This window comes from Ursus arctos, unplaced genomic scaffold (genome assembly GCF_023065955.2).
Source record: "Ursus arctos isolate Adak ecotype North America unplaced genomic scaffold, UrsArc2.0 scaffold_30, whole genome shotgun sequence".
In the NCBI taxonomy this organism is placed as follows: domain Eukaryota; kingdom Metazoa; phylum Chordata; class Mammalia; order Carnivora; family Ursidae; genus Ursus; species Ursus arctos.
The window spans coordinates 30,818,866-30,837,728 of record NW_026622986.1 but is presented as its reverse complement, the minus strand read 5'-3'; the positions used below and the strand labels follow the sequence as shown (position 1 = coordinate 30,837,728).

Below are 18,863 nucleotides of genomic sequence, written 5' to 3'. Positions count from 1 at the left end.
CACTTTGGCGGTACTGTACCCACCACTTGGGCTCCATCGCACCCACCTCCTTCCCTGTTTGGGGTTCTCTGGACCGTCCGGCAGGCACCGCAGCTCTACCACTGCGCTGGGATGCTGCCATCAGTAAATGGTACCAAGCGCTCGTGGAAGGGCCTGTCTGCTAAAGGCGAGGGCTGGACGGGGGAGCAAGAGACAGGTGCCTGCCCTGCATGCACAGGGGGGTCGGGAAGGGGGCAGTGCCATCCCTGCAGGACCCTGGGCGCATGGGGGATGCATTAGTGTTGGGGGGCGGGATTCTGGTGGGAAGCGGGGCATGCCAGCGCACGGTCCCCTGAGGAGCACTGCTACCCGAGACACAGCGGAAGAACGAGGGCTCAGGGCTCGTAAGCCTTGAGCGGGGAGGCTGCGGGAGCAGGTGGGGGGCAGGCTGGAAAGGGCCTGGCCGGCCAGGCCAAGGGTCTGAATTGCATTCTATGGGTGGTGTGGAGTAGCCACGGACCTGTCAAGTGGACAGTTGCCTTCCGATGGTGTGTCAGTCAGCTCCTCCGTCAGCAGAGCATGGTGGGCATGGGAAGCGACACGGAGGCTCCCGCTCCAAAGACCGCCATGAGGTCACCTTCGTGGAATGGCTTCCCAGACTGCCTCATGACTTGCACTAGGCCAGGTCTCCAGAGAGGGCTCTGACCATATTGCTTCCTCCACAGCTCTTCTGCAATGCTGCTCGGCCTCACTCCAGAGGGGTGCAGCCTACTGCCCCTGCCCGTGACCTTCGCTGGCCTTGACTTGCCGACCAGGCAAATGGAGCAGAAGTGATGCTCTGTGAATTCTCAGTTTGGCCCCTAAGAGAGCTCAGCTTCGGCCTTGGTGCACTCAGAGCACTCCCTCTTCGGCTCTAATCACCATGGAGAGAGGCTCGAGGAGTGGGGTGGACCCAGTGTTCTAGCCATACCTGCCAGGAGCCATACATGAGTGATCCCAGTTCCTATCTGTCCACAGTGTCGTGAGAGACCCCAGGTAGTGTCCCAAGGAACAGAGCCAGCCCAAATTCCTGATCCACAGAGTCACAAACAAATGAAATGATGTTGTTTTAAGCCACTAAGTTTTTGGGGAAGTTCACTACACCGTGACTGATAGCCAAAGCAACACTCTGAGTCAAATAAATACATGTCAAATAAATAATCAACTGCAACTCTGACGGCTTCAGGGCAATAGCACTGGTCCACTACCAACACGTGTTAAGTTGTCCGTCACCCTTGATAATCTATTACCAAATCTCATTTCCAGCCTATGTCACACTCAACTGATTAGTCCTCAAGCTTTTTAAAAAGCGAGTCTTAGAAAATGTAATCCTCTGATTCTCCCTTCAAACGGCTAAGAAAATGTGGCGTGTGGATTAAAATTCCTTGGAGTTCAGTCTAAATTTTCCTGTTGGTAGTTTTTAGACAAATATCCAAACAAATATATGTTTCACTCGTTGGGCCTGCAGGAAATTTCACGATTCTTTACAATTTGCTTTCAGGGCTATATTGTGAAGTGTCTTCAGATAGTCCAATACCTGAAAAATTGCATGATAAATAGTGTGCTCTCTCCCTAGGTCTAAATACTTAGACCCAGAGGACTCGATTATTTCTCCATGAGAAAATATCTATAACATTTTTCCAGGAGAAAATCGATTTTGTATATTTAAATAAGCCTATATCCTCTCTGTTCTGAATACTTGTAGTCTGTTCTCTGAAGAGAAGGGGCTTGCCCTCCTTCCTTTCATTTCTATTGAAATAAAGCTCAAACACGATGTCATGTGTAGACATTTCTCTCCACCAGCTCCACCCATGAGAAACTGTTACTGGATGAGTTTTACTTCATTAATTTCTAAAATGACGTGCTTATTTATGCTTAGCCATATAGGCATTTTTTTGTGTGCCAAATACATCGCATTTCTTTTAACAGGTGACCAAAAGCCTTTTCCTACTGCTCATGGGGCTTACTCTCCTGATACGTTTGCTCAGATCTCAAGTGTACTGTAAACATGAGCAAATCTCAATGCTTAGGAGCTAGAAAGAATCTCAGTAGTAACATCCTTCTTTTTATTAGAACAGAGGAAGGAAGGTTCAAGAAGCTTGGGCTGTGCCTTTAGCAAATACTTATGCTGCCTCTGCTTCAGAATTTGGGATTATGCAAGTTCTTTCTGAGTTATTTCATTAACGTTAAAAGGATTTTTATAAGAATCTAGGATTCGCTCAGTTATATGTAAGGAGTAAAGTGATTCCAGTTCCTCTCTTTTTTACAGATTTATTTATTTATTTGACTCAGAGAGCAAGCTAGAGAGCAGAAGCAGGGGGGACAGCAGCGGGAGAGGGAGAAGCAGGCTCCCGCTGAGCAGGGAGCCCACGTGGGTCTCGACCCCAGGACCCCGGGATCCGGACCTGAGCCAAAGGCAGACACTCAACTGACTGAGCCCCCCAGGTGCGCCTCAAGTTCCTCTTACGAAAGAGTTTATTTATAGTTACTATGACCATCACCCCTTCTAAATAGCCTTCATATGGATTTAAAAATCCAGATTAATTTATTCTTCTTTTTGAATGACTAGCACAGAAGAAATTTTTCAAAATTCCCATTCTTAGAGGAGAGAAGATTCTATCTGGCTGCTGTTCCTCTTTATCTTATCTTCCACCAACAGAATCCACTGAGGAAGTCAGGTTGTTCCTTTTGGAGAACCAGTACTTCAAGAAAACTCTGGTTGTTGCGGTGTTTGAGAAAATTTGGCATGTTATCATCACTAAGACCCAAGGAAAGGTGTTTTCTTGTTACGAAGTCGGAACTGTGGCTGGATGGCTTTGGAGTTCAGCTGACTACGGTTCCATATATGGGTGAAGGGTTACACATACCTCTCTTGGAGACATTCACTTATCACCCAGGCTATTTACCAACACTTATAAATGGGCTAGCCGGAGCCTGGGAACCTTGACGCTTATCCAACACTGTACCACCCCAGGCGCCCGGTGACATCTGATTGGAACATGTGGAGATCAAAGGAACACCCAGAAAACAGCTACAAAATACTGGGATCAGAGGGAAACCTAAAGACCCCTCCTTTAACTCACGCATCTTTTGGTCCATCTGGCAACGCGGGATTGAGAACTGTGTTCTCCTAACCACGTCTATGACCTTCCTATCTGCCTTCACAGTTGCGTGGCCATGAAGGACTGGTGTGGCCCTGGAAAAGCAGGACAAAGGTGGGGGGCAAGGGGCGAAGTCACAAGACCCGATAGCACCACACCAGTCTCTTCCACGGAAGGGGACACTCTAATTCAGATTCTTGATACCCTGTGTGCTGGCTACTGTATGTCCCCGCTTAGCAAGGAGCCTGGAGAATGATGTGCGGAGAAGGCACCAGAGAACTAGCGAGGGGAGGGAGGCAGCAGTTGCCAGTCTAGGGACTGGCCACCAGAAGTCAGCACGGCAAAATGCCACAGTGGACTTGGCTCTATGAGCCACTTTTCAGTTAGATCCCTAAACTTCACCTTGCAAACCTGGACAAAAATTGCAGAGCTTAGGGCCCTGAGGAATGTGATATTCATGGATTCCTTCACACTGACAGTTGGAGGAAAATAAAATATACTCCCGACTGTGAGAGGCTTCCTGACCTTCCCCAGGTGCAGATGCAGCTTGAGCTCCATGCCATGAGCTAAAGAAAAAGAAAGAAATAGAAGACCTGGCACATGCCCTTAGGTGAGCTAACGCAGGAGATAATAATGGCATTAAAATATCCTTATCGAGCTCTGGTTATGAGCTGGATAGAGACTGCAAGTCCTCAGAGACACAGAAAGTAGAAGAGAGGGTAAACGTTACAAGCTACATAGCAAAGACATAACACGAAAGGACATTTTTTGTAGTTGCCAAAAGGGACTCTGCGTGAGAAGAGTTCTTCACGAACAGAAGGAAGAATGCGCGTAGAGTTTAGGGGGCTACCTTATTTTCTTACTTCCTAAAGAAAAGCAGGATACTTTGGATGGCGAAGCCATTATGGGGCTGGAAGGCAGAGGAGGCCAAGTCTCACACAGTGAGTGGCATCTCCCTTAGTCTGCGGCCAAAGGTGAGCTAACTATTTGGTTACCCTTAGCTGAACTTACGCCGACACGCCCCAGAAGGGAAACATCACAGTGGAACTCACAGCGTGTTTTCCCTGAAACGCGATGCCATTCGTATCACAAAGTATACTTTGAAATCTGCCTCTGAAATCCCACAGAGGTTACATGGGACTTTTTTTTTTTTTGGTTATAAGCCAGAATCCTCAACTCCAGTTCTAACATTGTGTGAGCTGTGGCTTACTTACTGTTAGGAACCCTCTGCACGTGCCCATTTAGTTTTATCATTGTCGAGATTTATTTTTTTATCTTCTTTAAAAGATTATGGTATTTTTTTCCCTTTGGTTTCACTATTTTTTGGTTATTCTACCTTTAAGGGAGTCCCCCTAAGTAATTTATTATTCCTTACTTTTAAACCATTTTTCTTTAAATGCTTTCAATGACTTTATCTTTGGCACACTTTTGTCATCCTAGCTCTTGAATTTAGCCTTTCACTTTTTACCTTTCTCGCTATTACCGGCTTCAATGAATTTTTAAGATGATTATGAGTTTTTTCCGAAGATTCCTTAAAATCTTTTATCGTTCCATTAAAAACCTTTTACCTCTTTATTCCTTTAATATTTTCTTTTTATTAAAATAATTTTTGCGTTATTGGTATATCTACACTTAATGTTTACCTATTGCCTCATCCTTTTACTTGTGGGATATTATTTCAGCATATTTTAATATTGCCTTTTAGTCCCTGATCATTCTTGACTTAGTCTTGTCTCCTTTTATTATTGGCATTGTAGTGGTCATTAAAGTGAGAAACTGTGAGAATGATGGAGGGAGAAAAAAATCACACTATAAGGAAGGGAGATGGGGTTTTTATCTCGCAGCAAATTGCCTTTTAGCATCTTTAAATGTTTCCATCACCTCCAACTCTTACTTTCTTGAGTTTAGCCAGATAAATCCATAGGCCCACAGGACGGGCCAAGATGATAATGAAGCTACTTGTGCAAATATTTAAACCCCATATATCGGGGTTCCTTTCTCCCGTCACTTAGTACCTAGTCTCTTAGACATAACAGGTTCTAAAATGTATGGCTCATTTATTTATTGCACTAATATTTACTGAGCACCTACTCCATGTCAGATATGTTGACAGATGCTAGGGATTCAACCGCGAGTATGTGGGAATGCGACATCTACCCTCACAGAGCTTATAATCTATTGGGGAAATCTAAAAATAAATGAACAATGGCAACATGTTCTAAGTGCTGTGATCACTAACATTTATTGTTTGGTTACTAAACGCTACACATGGTGCTAAGCACTTTATGTGGATGATCTCATATGTCTTTTAGGAACATGTGGAAGGAAACAAAATCCAAATTTACAGGATGAGGAAAAGTTTTCTAGGGGAAAAGGTGTCTACGTTAGGGGCTGAAGAGGCATAGGAATTTGCCAAAGGAAGGACGGGTTTAGAGGTTGAGCAAAAAGTTCACGAGGCAACGGGATGCACGGGAATGCTAACGAACCAAAGAGGCTTGGGCTTAGAAGAATGTGTTGAGTGTGTTGCTGGGGAGATGAGGCTTCGGTCAGCTAGAACCCTCTAATTCATGTTACAAAGTCTGGGTTTCACTCCAAGTGTACTGGGTAGTCATTGGAGTGACATGCTCAGATCTGGGTCCTAGAAGGGTTCTTCCAGAGGCAACGGGGAGAACTATCTATAGAACAGAGGCCAGGTTGGAAGTTCCAGAAGTAATACAGAGAAGAGACATGGTGTTGGTCTGTAAACAGAGTAGGGAAAGGGAGGTGGGAAAGAGTGGATGGAATAAAGAGATACAGGGGGTGAAACTAATGGGATGTACTTTTGGGTGAGCTATGGAGGTGAGGAGTCAAGGAAAGCCATCCAGATTTCTGCTTGTGTGAGAAGAGGTGATGCCAATGTCAGTACAGAAAAGAATGGGAGGGAAATATTTGCAGCGAGAGAAAGGGGAAGGTGATGTGTTCAGTGCGCGGCATTCGGTATTGAGTGTCCATCAACTAGTGGCAGAAGATCAGTAGAACTTTGGATAGGTAACTTTTGGGTAGTGGTCAGTGAGGAGATGGCTCTTAAGATGAATGAGGGATGAGGTTGCCGTGGGGAGAGAGAATTGAGGATCACCAGCCTTCCAGGGGACAGAAAGGAGAGGAGGAGATTGCAAAGGAGAAGAGAAAGAAGAACGATGAGAAAGGGGACAGAAGGCAAGCATTGCTCCAAGAACACAGGAGCGCTCAGCGCACGATCTTCTGCAGAGAAGTCAAGTAAGAGAGGAGTAGAATTCAGCAAGGATTAGCAATAGGGAGTGTGAGTGACAGTTTCCGAAGACTTAGTAGACGCAAAGCCAGATGTCTGTGGCCAAGACATGTGGAGTGAGGAAACAGAATAGCAGGCAGAGAGGACAATTTAAGGAGTTTGGTTGTGAGGAGGAAAGAGAGAAGAAAGTATCTAGAGGACGGACAGTCTTTTCCTTCAAAGAAGGAAGGGGTTTAAGCATATGTGATGCATGAGAATGGAGCCCGTGATGAGGGAGGGAAGGAAAACACAGGAGAGAGACGAGAGAATCAAGAGAATGAGATGCCCAAGAGTGAGGAAGAAATGGATCCCAGAGCACCTAATGGAAGAGGAACATTAGCCAGGGGGTGAGGCATCTTTCTTTCTTTTTTTTTTTCCACAGTAAAAAGGAGGGGAAGATGGGAGGGGAGACCCGGATGAAGTTAGATTATAGCCCTGTGATCACAAAGTCAGGCTGTTCTCATCAGGAAAACTTCCATTTTTCTCAGTGAAGCAGGAAGCAAGGCAAACGTGCTGAGAGCAAGGGGCTGGGGTGTCAGAAGAAGGTCTGAAGTGGGAGCTGTAGAAAGCAAGCAGGGTTGACCAGGGAAAGCTTGAGAGCCTGGCTGAAGTTGGACATCATGGAATTAGAGCATCACGAATTCGCATAGTTGCACAATTTTGTCCAGTGGAACTCCTCGAGCTCTGTATACACACTAGGGAGAGTAGACAGTTGGATTCAGCCATAGCCGCAGGGGTCCTAGCTTTAGAAAGAAAAGCACATCATCTCACAGGACACCACTCGTGCTCATCTTCTCCCAGCACCGGGGGAGGGAAGAGTAGCTGTTTTCATCTTTGTCGGCCTCAGGTTGAATCCTCCCTGGTCTCTATAATCAATACTCTTTCTACCTAACAGATCTAGTCCTTTAAGAAGCTGATGGGATATGGCTCGAAGTTTCTATTCTTCCTAACAATGCGGAATATGGTTACCACACCTGCCCCAAGGAAATATCTCCCACAAATAGCCAGCTGATAAACAAACTTGGGGAATACAACCCACGTATGGGGCAGAGGCATGAAAAGAAGATTAGATTAAGAGCCAATAGATCAGGGTTCACCACTGGTAATTTGTTGCGTGACCCCTGATCAAGTTCCTTAACCTCTACAGGATTCAGCGTTTCCTCTCTAAACCACGAATGACCTGCCTTCAGGAGTAAATGATCCCATGTATCCAGGCACTTGGCACAGTGCGTGCTCAACAAACGTCCCTTTCCTTTCTATTTCTCCTTCTTCCCTCCAGCCCTGAGTTTATGTGATTCTATGACTTAACAGGAATGGTCTAGAAAACTAAATGCCCTAAGTCTATAATTTCCAAATGTTTAGGTAAGAAACAGGTTGAATATGCCCTAAATTCCACGACATAAAACTTCATGAAATAATTACTCTCGCTACACAAAATGGGTTCTAGTATTTTCTCTTCTATTCTATTTCATTTTTAAAGATATGTTTGTCATAAATCAATAAACTAATCTCATAATCTAATAATGGATCATGTCTTGCAGTTTAAAAAACATGACGTAAGAGGCCTGTTTTTCTATCACTGAAATCAGCACATAAATGGACCACAGAATGGAAAAGGTTGAAGACAACCGTTCTAAAAATGCAAAACACACGACTTAATGAACTTCTCCCAAGACTGCAAGAAAGACATTTCAGCTTATGTTCATAAAAGACTTGGCTTCTTGCTCACCTGGGCTGTGAAGAGTCATCTTATCTGACCATAAACTCATAGCACTTGGATTGCTCTGGAAACACCAGTGTCCTGACAGCACTCTACTTACTGGGCACTTATTTTAGTCCTCACTTGGAGTGAATGGCTCAGGGGGCTGGAGAAGAGCAAGAGGATAAGACAGCCAAGGGCAGTTCAGGGTCTGCTCTTTATACTTTTAACTAAAGACTGGTTGTGGGTGTCACAACACGCTTGGAGGGGAAGCCTCCGGGCTTGACCTGCTCTCTCTTGCACGCACCTGCTGTGCTCAAACCAGACTGCATTCCTTTCCTTTGCTAAGATGTCAGGCCCACATGCTGTCAGGCCACTCTACAAATGCCATTCCCAACTTCTGGAACATCCTCACCTGGTTCACTGCCCCCTACCTGAGCCAGCACTTCTCCTGAGATATCTTCTCAGACACCCCAAATCTAGGTACCCCCATGTATATCCCCAGGACAGCACGTCCACATTCACTCTGCGCTGATTTACTGAGGGCCTCCTATGCTCCAGGCCCTGCTATAGCACCTGGGGCTACAGCTATGGATGAAACACTTGCCCCATTCTAGAGGAGGAAACAGACAAGAACAAATAAGTAAGATAGTTGCGCACCATAATATAGCAATATAAATACATGCTGAAATTGTCACACTTCATTATAATTTCCTCTTGACTTGCGTGCTTCTCCCCTATGGATTATACAGTCCAGTGTGGGGCTCCCAAGTTTGTAACAAAAGCCTGATGAATTGAAGTATAGCCCTCCACATTTTGGCTCTCTCCATTGTCCCAAGAATTTGTCCTGTTTTGATCACATACAAGAGATAATTTAACTTTTAGTCTGCAAAGGGTCTGTGGCACATATTTAAAGTCAGTACCAGCAATACCATGCTTACTTTATTCTCGACAACGACTTATTTCTAAATCCCGAGGTCCTTCACGTAGGCAAGGGCAACCCTACTTAGAGGGGTCTTTTATCTTTCAGGAGCCCTCCTGCCTATGGGTTCCCTAGCCCTTTAGGGGATGCTTGAATAGTAGTTCCTCCAATGATTCGGCACTAGAGAAAGCTACACAAGCCCAGGAGAGGGAGGGAGAATCAATAAATTCAGGAGTAGCGTCCGCGCGTAGACCCCTGAATCTTGATTTTTACAAAACCAAGCAATTTTGTAAAAAGTTCATTGGTTACCACCTCACAACACATAACGATGACCACTATCAAGACAAACAAACAAACAAAAATCAGGAAATATCAAGTGTTGGTGAGGATGCGGAGAACCCAGAACTTTTGTGGGGTGTGAAATGGCACAGCCATGTGGAAACCAGTATGATGTTCCCTCGAAAACTTAAACACAGAATTACCATTTAATCCAGTCAAAAGAATTTAAAGCAGAGACTTAAGGAGATATTTATACACCCACGTTGAAAGCGTTTTTATATGTAAACCAAAATGTGGAAGCAACCCAAGGGTCCATGAACAGATGAATGGATAAACAAAACAGGGTCTAGAGACACAATGGAATATTATTCAGCCCTTAAAAGGAAGGAAATTCTGACATGTGCTACGACAGGAATGAATCTGAAGGACATGATGGGGAGTGAAATAAGGCAGACACAAAGAGACAGGCACTGTATGATTCATTTCTATGAGGGGCCTGGAGTAGTCAAATTCAGAGACAAAAAGTAGAAGGGAGGTTGCCAGGGGCTGGAGGGAACAGGGAGCGTTAATGGGGACAGAGTTTCAGTTTTGCAGGATGAAAGAGCTCCGCGGACAGATGACTGTAATTAATGCCACCGAACTGTACATTTCAAAATGATTCAGATGGTGAATTTTATGGTATGGGTGCAATTCTACTACAATTGAAAAAAAAAAAAAAAGCAAAACAAAACTTGAACTGGTAAGTTGTCCAGCTCGGTGTCAGAATCAGACAAACCTGACTCCAGCACATACCAGCTGTAAGAGGGGGGGAGTGACACGACTTCCTTGAGCCTCAGTTTCTTCACCCATAGAATGAAAAAGGTGATGACAATACCTAATTTATAAAAGCTTTGTGAAGATTAAAGGAGATAGTAATGTTTGTCAAATACGAAATTCTGAGTTTCATGTCTGGCACATATAAATACTACTGTATCAATAAAACCATGTTTTATTGCTTTTGTTGGCTCTGATTATTTTCATTAATCATCAATATCACTAGCATAACTCAAAAAGTAACATCACCCTGTAGAAGTATGTCCCACCAAAGTGAGTACCTTACAAATCTGCTAATTTCATCCCAGAGTAGAAATCTAGGATTCTAGGCCGGGGTAAACTATTCCTAATTTCTGAAGCTGCTGATTCTCACTTCACCCCAAGGGTGTTTTTAGATGACAGAGCAACGTACATACACATTGTGTATAAATGCTTGATGTGTTAAGATAATGAAGATGTTTCCCTTACTGCAAGAAAACACCTTTTAATTCACCTTTCCGCCTCAATGTTTTTCTGAGTTTCTCATGATTTCTTCCTTAACAAGCAGAACAGGTGTGAAAAGGCAAAATGAGATGCATTGCTGCTTGAAAATGAAACATTTGAAATTTTAATATAATGGACAGAAACAGAAAGAAGAAGGTAAATGCTATGTATGTCACCATAGACTGCTTTCTCTACTTTCAATTACAGATTTGATTTGGGGCAACAAAATTACACAAATATAGCATCACAGGATACATCTGTGTTCTCTGGGATTTTTCATCATATAACAATTTCTTCACTTTAAACAATTTAGGAAAATTACTTCAAAAAAAAAGAAAAGGCTGGACCCTATAAAAAGAAAATCACCTGAGATGAAATACACCCTTATTAACAGTCACACGTGATTCCTCTATCAGCAATATTCTCAGGGGCAAACAACATAATCAGTAAATCTAAAACATGAAATGCATTAAAAACAGGAAGTACTAATTCTCATTCCTATTTTAAAGGAAGGCAAATGTCCTATCATTAACTCCTGCATCATGAGGGGAATTGCAGACTTTACTCCTGGATGCCAGTTACCGAGTTGCACCGTAAGCCCACACTCTCAAAAAATCCTGGGCCCAGTCCACAGAAAACTGGAGATAAAACCTCAAGTTCATTCTACAGAAGAATCGTGTGTTTCCCGCAGAAGAATATATCACAACGGAATAAGGGACCTTTATAGAAATGACGAAAGACAAATGCGCTATTCAAGGCAACCTCCAGGACCTGCTCTGACCAAGCAAAACCGAGGATTCATGTTAAAAGGGATCTTGAGATGATAAGGATCAAGGGGTAAATAACTGGACAAAATCCCTGCGTCTCTGAAAGAGAAAGGGCCACAGCAAAAGAAATTATAGTTCCAGCGGCTGACCCACGTACATTCAAACCAGACTCGCCAAGGGGGTTTCTGTCCTCAAAGGGGGACCCGGTTGGAGATCCGACAGAGCAGCTTGCCCAAGCACCACTTGCCATTCTGAGCCACTGCAGCCCAAGACGGTGGCGGAAGTGAACATGACACAGCGGAGGGTGGTGACAAGACTCTTCCCTGGAACCTCACATTTTAAAAGTTTACAAGAAAATCACAGGAGGTTGAAAACAAAGGCTGGTGATGCCCAACAGGTTACTCTTGAAATCAGAGATAAATGTTTATGAGACAGAGAGAAGAAGGAAAAAAAAAAAAAAAAACCAAACAAAACAACTTAATTTGGTCCTAATCACTAACTGGGAGGAGTTTCACAGCTGAGGCTTTGAAGGTTTGAGAAGGTCTTCCTATGCCCAGGCTTTAAATATACGTGCATTCAGTCAGCAGAAGAAAGGCACTAACAAGATCAATCTGGGGCAGACACCTGCCTCAAACAATGGCACTGATCTCAGAGGGATTTTAAACAGCTGTGCATAAACTTCAAAAGTAATTTGCAACCAAATTAGTGAACGTCACCCTCTTTCCCACTAGACACAGCATTTTTTAAAGAGATTAAGCATTCGCAGTGAGCCTGCCATTTTACAAGTTACCCGAGACAAGTTAGGGAACAAATGAAGATGGTGATTGGCAAGGTTGGGGTGTGGTGGACCCAGGAGCTGAGGAGCGGGGCTCCTGAGCCGCACATCCCTCCAGGGAAGGGGCGGTGGTGGTTACCGACTCCACAGAGCTGCGAGGGGAGCGTGGGGAGAACGGGTGCAGCAGCGGCCGGACACGAGCCGGGGTGGGCACCTGGCGCAGGCAGGACCTGCACCCCCCGGGGTGCTGCACCCTCACCACGGACGAGGGAGAGCTGCGAGCTCTCGATTCTCCCTCCACGTCACCACCCCGTCCTCGTCAGCTTGTGTCATGACTGCATAACCTTTTCTTAGCGCCACTTTGGGCAGGACAACCCCAAAGGTCAAGGCAGCTCCGTGGCACGCTGCTGGCAGAAAGACTCGGCCTTCAGCCTTTGGGCTTCTCTTCATTCATGACCATAGAAGTGCCCAAGCCTTTGGCGTGAACGGCCCATTTCACACGGATAACTGGGGCTCTTAAAAGTTCAATGAAATACAGATATCTAACCCTGCCTTCTTAACATGTGGCCTGAACGCTGATACACAAACAGGCTCGCTTGAGGTCACAGGACTAAATACCAGACTTTTTTTTTCCCCCTGTATCTATCACAGAGCCGCCGCACCCTACCCCAGGCCCTTGAAAAGAAACTTGGGTTTGTTTAGAGGTGAGTCTTGGCAGCCTTGTCTGCTGCTCTCGCAAACCCCAAGAAAACAACTTATTCTCTCCTGTGGAGAGTCAGCATCACCGTCAGCATCACCCACCTCTCCTTCAAACGTCTGCCAAGGATATAAAACTTTCCACCTTCTTCCCTCCCTCCCACCCCAATCAGTTCAGGTAAGAGGGGCGAAAAACACGAGAAGGAGAAGGCGCCCCCAGCCCCTTGGCGTCCACACGGCGAGGGGCCGCAGCCACCCGGACGCCCCAGAAACCACGGGAAGCGACTGGCCCCAAGTTCGCTGCGCTCTGGTCCCTCTGCGGCTTGGCAGTCAGCCCGCGCCCCCCGTCCCGGAACGTCTACACGCGCGAGCCGGGCGGGCCTCCCCCCTCACCGGGCCGCGCTCCCGGCCCCGCGCGGACCCCCCCTGCCCTCCCCCGGCCGGCGACGCGGCGCCCAGGCACCTACCTGCAGACGGGGCGGCCGGGGTCCCAGCGCGCTGCTGCTCTGCGGCCGCGCGGGCACTGGCGGGGCCCGGCGCCGGCCAGGGGGCGCTCGTCACCCCGCCGCCCGAGCGCCCGAGCCGGCTCCGCGGACGCCCGCCCAGGAGCCCGCGCCCCGCGCCGCGTCCCCTCCCACTGCGGCCGCGCTCCTCCCCGGCGCTGCCCGCCCGGCTGCCGCTCGGCCCCGGGCAGGACCCGCCGCGCGCCCCCGCCGCGGGGAGGCGGAAGGTCGCCGGAAGGGGCGCGGAGCACCAGCCGCGGGCCGCGCGCGCGGGGATTCTGCGCCTCACCAAACTGAAAATCGAAAACGATCCTTCCGAAGGGAAGGATCAAGGTCATTCGGGAAAAAGAACTTCGTCGGTTTTGTCTGTTTTTACGCTAAAAGGGCTCGTCAGCATTGTTCTAAAGTTTTCTTTTAAAGAGACCTACGCGAGGAGGTTTGGGTGGATCGTCTTTCCTAGGTTGTGCCCTACCTACGATTTTAATTTTTTCCGTTTTTGCACGCCGTGGGTCGTATGTATAATTTCCAAAGTTGCATTGCTTTAAATTTGACAGCCCTCGAAACTGCAATGTAATGTCCTCCCAGTGCATTTGTCATTTGAAGACTTGTACACCTTGCTGGTGATACTAATGGTAATCATGAGGATAATCGGGGTGGTTTTTCCTGTACTCCATAGAGTTAATTTTTCCTTCGGGTTAGAAACTATATGTCTGGTTGCCAATATCATTACAGAGCTATTCTCTCTCAATTATGACATTACATGATTAAAATGTGCTTGGTTCGGACTTTTGCTGCTAACATGTGCTAAGACCAGATAAGTCTGCGAAATAATTTCTTTTTTGAGAGAGAGATTTAAAAGGTATAAAAGAGCAAAACCTTGGATTACTAAGCTTCTGATCATGGATGTATAGGGTGTCAGCTGAAAAGTTCCTCTGACTACAGCTAGCTCCAAACTTTTAATCTAAAGATGAAGAATGTAGACCCAGAAGGTTTGGGTGACTTGAGTAATTCACACTGCTGCTTTGTGGCAGGCCTGTGCGGGGAAGCCAGAAACGGTGACTCTTACCCCTAATGAACGCAGCAAAACAAACACACACACCTGTTAAGGATAAAAATGGAATCCCTGAAAACTAGCCCCTCTCCTATCCTTGTTAATATCTAACAGCTCTGAACTGACCCTCAGGCAGAATCACCCAGCAGAGAGGCTGTCGGGTCTTGGAAGATTCTAGCAGTGTGAGGATGGACGGAACCTCAGATGTGACACTCACCATGGCATCATGAGAGCCTGGCACATAGTAGGCACTCATTGTATACTTACTATTGAAATTTGGAGGCAAAAGGTAGGTATGGCTGGGAGCAAGGTGGCAGAGCTGGCAGAATTAGCCCCACTGAGAAGTCCAACTTCTCTCTGCAGACTGCAAAAGAGAAAACTCCTAGTTCAATACGCCTTCCTCCTGGTTCTTCTCCAGCCATCCTTAAACAGAGACTATCACATCGAGAGGAGATGGCGGACTGCCAGTACTGCAGTGCCGGAAAGATAGTGAACCCACTCATTCCCCATTGCTGGGGTTTTCATTGACCATTCGCAAATGGGGTTACGGACATATAGAAGCTCAAGGAAAATCCATATGTCCTTTCAACGTAATCTATCGTCAGTGGCTTTAAAAAAGTTCCGAATAATGAAGGTCATGTCCTGAGAGCCTGTATACCAAACAATGTGGTGGGCGTTTTGATGCACTATTCATTTAATCCTCGTAACAGTTATGGGGTAGATGTTCTATCATCACTATCATCTTTATGTTAGAGATGAGAATAATGAAACTTACAATAGTCATAGAGCTTGCCCCAAACCCCACAGTTAATAAAGTCCCAGAACCAGCATTTAAACTCAGGCCCATGTGAAGCAACCCCCTCAAGCACCATTGAATATTGTCTCCATTCTGCAGCCATTCCCTCTGTTTTCTGCTTGGCTCTTCTTTGGACAACTGGTCTCTGGGGCCCCACGCCACTCTACTATTCTATAACCACGTAGCCATACAGTTGGAAACCCAGTAATCTAAAGACTGAATCTTTTAAAACAATATTCGTCTTATGTCTAGGAAGAGGTGTTTGCTTTTTGTGGGTGTGTTTGTCTTGAACCTCGCCTAAAAGAAAAAAACAAATCCAGCTCTGTTCTTGTTTCATGCTAAGTGTCAGGGATACCTGTAGCACTTTTTGATCCTGGCGTCCTGTGGGGCCAGCCGCCTCCTTCCCCAGGCTACAAGGTATTTCTGTTTTATATCAGACATTGTCTCATTGTTTTATAAACAGGGCTGCTGCTCAGAAGTTCTCTACACCTTTGTTTCCTGGAAGAGGAAATGGCATTTCCTGGAGGGGATGACATGTGGGTGGGGAGGTTCCACTCATTACATGAAACACGCTCAAACTTTCGGTTGTGTACTTCTTTTCCCCCTCAGTTTCTGCCCTCAAGTTTCCTGGAATGATGCTGAACACAGTGTGGTACGGTGGCTTCAGTCCACCTTCGCCAGAACAGGCATGATCCCTGCTTTTACGGTGGCATCAGTTCACCTTTGCCGGAACAGGCATGATCCCTGCTTTGGATCCACAGCTAAGAAATAGACGACTTCAAGAATCTTCTCTCTGGAGAGATCACAATCCATCTTCCTTCAACCAGGAATTTGCAAAAGGGAGCCTGAGACATCACCTCGCTCTTATTTTGGACCTAGCTGGCGATTATCCTCTGTCTCTAGAAGAGACCCCATCTTACACCTGTGAGGTTCACCTTCCATAAAGGATTTAGGATAGAAATTAAAGAGATGATGTTCTTATTCTGACCCTCAAATCCAAGGAAGATGGTATTTGGGGAGAAGCAGGACATGACAAACAGATGATTTGAACAAAGGATTATTTAACAAGGACACTTCTGTCTCCGCAGTAACTCACCACTCGGAGGGAAACCAGTTTGGACAATTCCCTGAGGAGTTGGCTGCCCAGCTGTCACTTTCCCAAAGGCCTGGCAGAGATTGTTTTTAAAGTGGTCAGCCTGAATCCCCGGGAGAATCGGCATGGAATTAGAAGTCAATGATCTATCCTAACCGAAGACCTGAGAAACATGTGGAGCCTCGTGTAAATTTATTCAGAAAATGTCAAAATTATTCTAGGAGTTATAGGTGAAAGTGACAGACGCAGATGAAAAACAGGTATTTTAAATTCACAGCGTGGACAAGGGAAAGGGAGATTTTTTTTTTTTCCTATTCAATCTAACTTTATGCATTCAAATGGGAAAACGGATAATTAGAAGTTAGAAATTGTTATTGCAAGAAGAGAGCTCTAAACCCTGAAGCCAAAACAGGCCCTCCCCTTAGGGAGTAAATAAACTTTGATTTCTGTTGATAATAAGATTGATACCAACTCTTCCAAACCATGAAAGGGAATGGTGGATACTGATTTTATCCTGAGGTAAAAAGTAACAATGCTCATAATGTGATGTTTTTGAAAGTCTCATTGTTATGCATGCTTAGTAATGTTAAGCTAGTTTTAAAATCTTAGACAAGGTATGAGAGGGAGGCATTATATCTTCATTTAAGAAAAGGATGATGAGTGACCTCATAGTGGCTAATATTTATTGTGCGTTTTTGTCATGCGCCAGGGCATGGTGTGGACACTTTAATTATTTCATTTGATTGTTACAATGAATCCCCCGAGACGGGGAATATCCTCTTCATTTTACAGATGTGACGGCTGAGTCTTAGAAATCAAACAAATGAGTTGTCAGGCTCACTGAGCCAGTAAGTAATGGGGTATGGCTTGACTCCTAGTCTGCCGAGCCCCACATTCATGACTTTGGCCAGTATATACACAGAAACAAGACAAGAGCTGAAATTATAGCCTGACTCTTGAAACAGTAAAGGAATTGTGTGTGGTTACAGGTGTCCTAATTCACACAATATTCTAAGAAGAGTTAACACATATATACATGGCCAATTCATAAATTATAATATATCAAAATGCCCACTTGAGGCAGCCGTAGGAAATAAAGCAGAATTCAGTCTTTAATGATGTAGAACATGGAGAGGTCATTTTTTCCCTCTTGAACATCAACTATTATTACATTATAGAAGAATGAAATTGAGTATGATAGTGTCTCCTCTTCACCCCCCACCCCATTTTTTTTTTTTTAAAGGTAGGGGAGTTATAAAAGCACTATATTGCTGTCTTGTTTTAGTTGTGGCTTTTGAAATCCTATAGCACCGATTTTTTTTTTTTTAAGTCATCACTGACAACAAAGAGACTCCAATTGTAACATAAGTATCTGAATCAGATAGCAGATGGTAACATTTTCAATGTTGTTATAGCAGAGATAGCAGTTAACACAATAAACTTTTGGTGTGTTTGTGAGGTCTAAGGGAGAATCGGGGAGAAAGGAAAGGTCCAGTATTTCTAAGGACCCACAGATACAGTTCTGGATTTGGTGAATGCAAGGATATCAGCATAATGAGTATGGTCCAAATGCATGTAAAATTTTGTCTGAAACTAAACAGGTATTGATTAGATAGAGTCATCATACAGACCGCTTTTTTAGTGATTCCCTTCCACCGAAAAGCAAAAGCAAACTAAAAGTCCAAAAGACTGAACATTTGATGAGAAATTCTCCCCAGGGGGGACTAATAAATCTGAGAACTAATCTGTGAATCAAGATAAAACCTGTCATATTTATGAATTTCATTATTACAATTCTGCAATTTGACACCACACAATTGCCTAGGATTTGAAAATCTATCAGTGAAGGTACATTACTTTACAGTAAACCACTTTATTCTCTCAATCCCTTTTTTAAAAAAAAGCAAACACCGCACCTGCCCCTACTTCTCTCTTCTTCAACCATAGCCTCAAGCACACACCATTTATGGTTTTATTTTGACAACACACACACAGAATTTATGTTGGACTACGTGGGAGAGTCTGTCAGGTTTCTTCCAGCTTTAAAATTCTGAATATAAATGCCAATTAAAAGAAAGTTCTGATTGTCAGTGATGGGGAATGTAATATCATTGCTTCTAGTACTCATTGCTATTTAAATGTATTCACTGGAATAAAAAATTCAAATACTGTCAAGGAAGTCACACACTGATAGCACAGGAAACACAGAAAATCATTACTTTCTTCTTTGCGTACAGCTTTCCTGCCTACACCAGAGTCTCAACGGTTCACTTTAAAGTACACGTTTCGTGCAACAAAAATATAAGTAATTTTTTTTTCTCATTAGTCAGAATAGTGGCCTAAGGAGGCTAAACTGACCATATTTAGCTGTTGTGTGAGTCCATCAGATGTGCTCTGGTGCGTCGTCACACTTCATCCCACAACCCCACCATCTCATCCCTGAAATGTTTGTTTTTAACCCCAAATGGCAACCCTCGAGGCTGGTTATTTCTTTCAACTTACGTGGCTTATACGTTATAAGTAGATCCAAGCTGATATTTTCTTCTTCTTTTTCTTTTTTTTCTGCTTGTTACTCAACAGC

General features: G+C 44.8%; 1 protein-coding gene across 1 annotated transcript in view; it reads right to left on the bottom strand.

Moving 5' to 3' along the window:
• The window catches only part of PRKCQ (protein kinase C theta), a 169,236-nt gene extending 155,847 nt beyond the window's left edge, over positions 1-13,389 (bottom strand). Inside the window, exon 1 of the mRNA XM_026478723.4 lies at positions 13,307-13,389. The gene's annotated coding sequence lies outside the window, so the exon portion shown is untranslated. The remainder of the gene's footprint in view (positions 1-13,306) is intronic.
• Between the last annotated feature and the right edge of the window lie 5,474 nt (positions 13,390-18,863).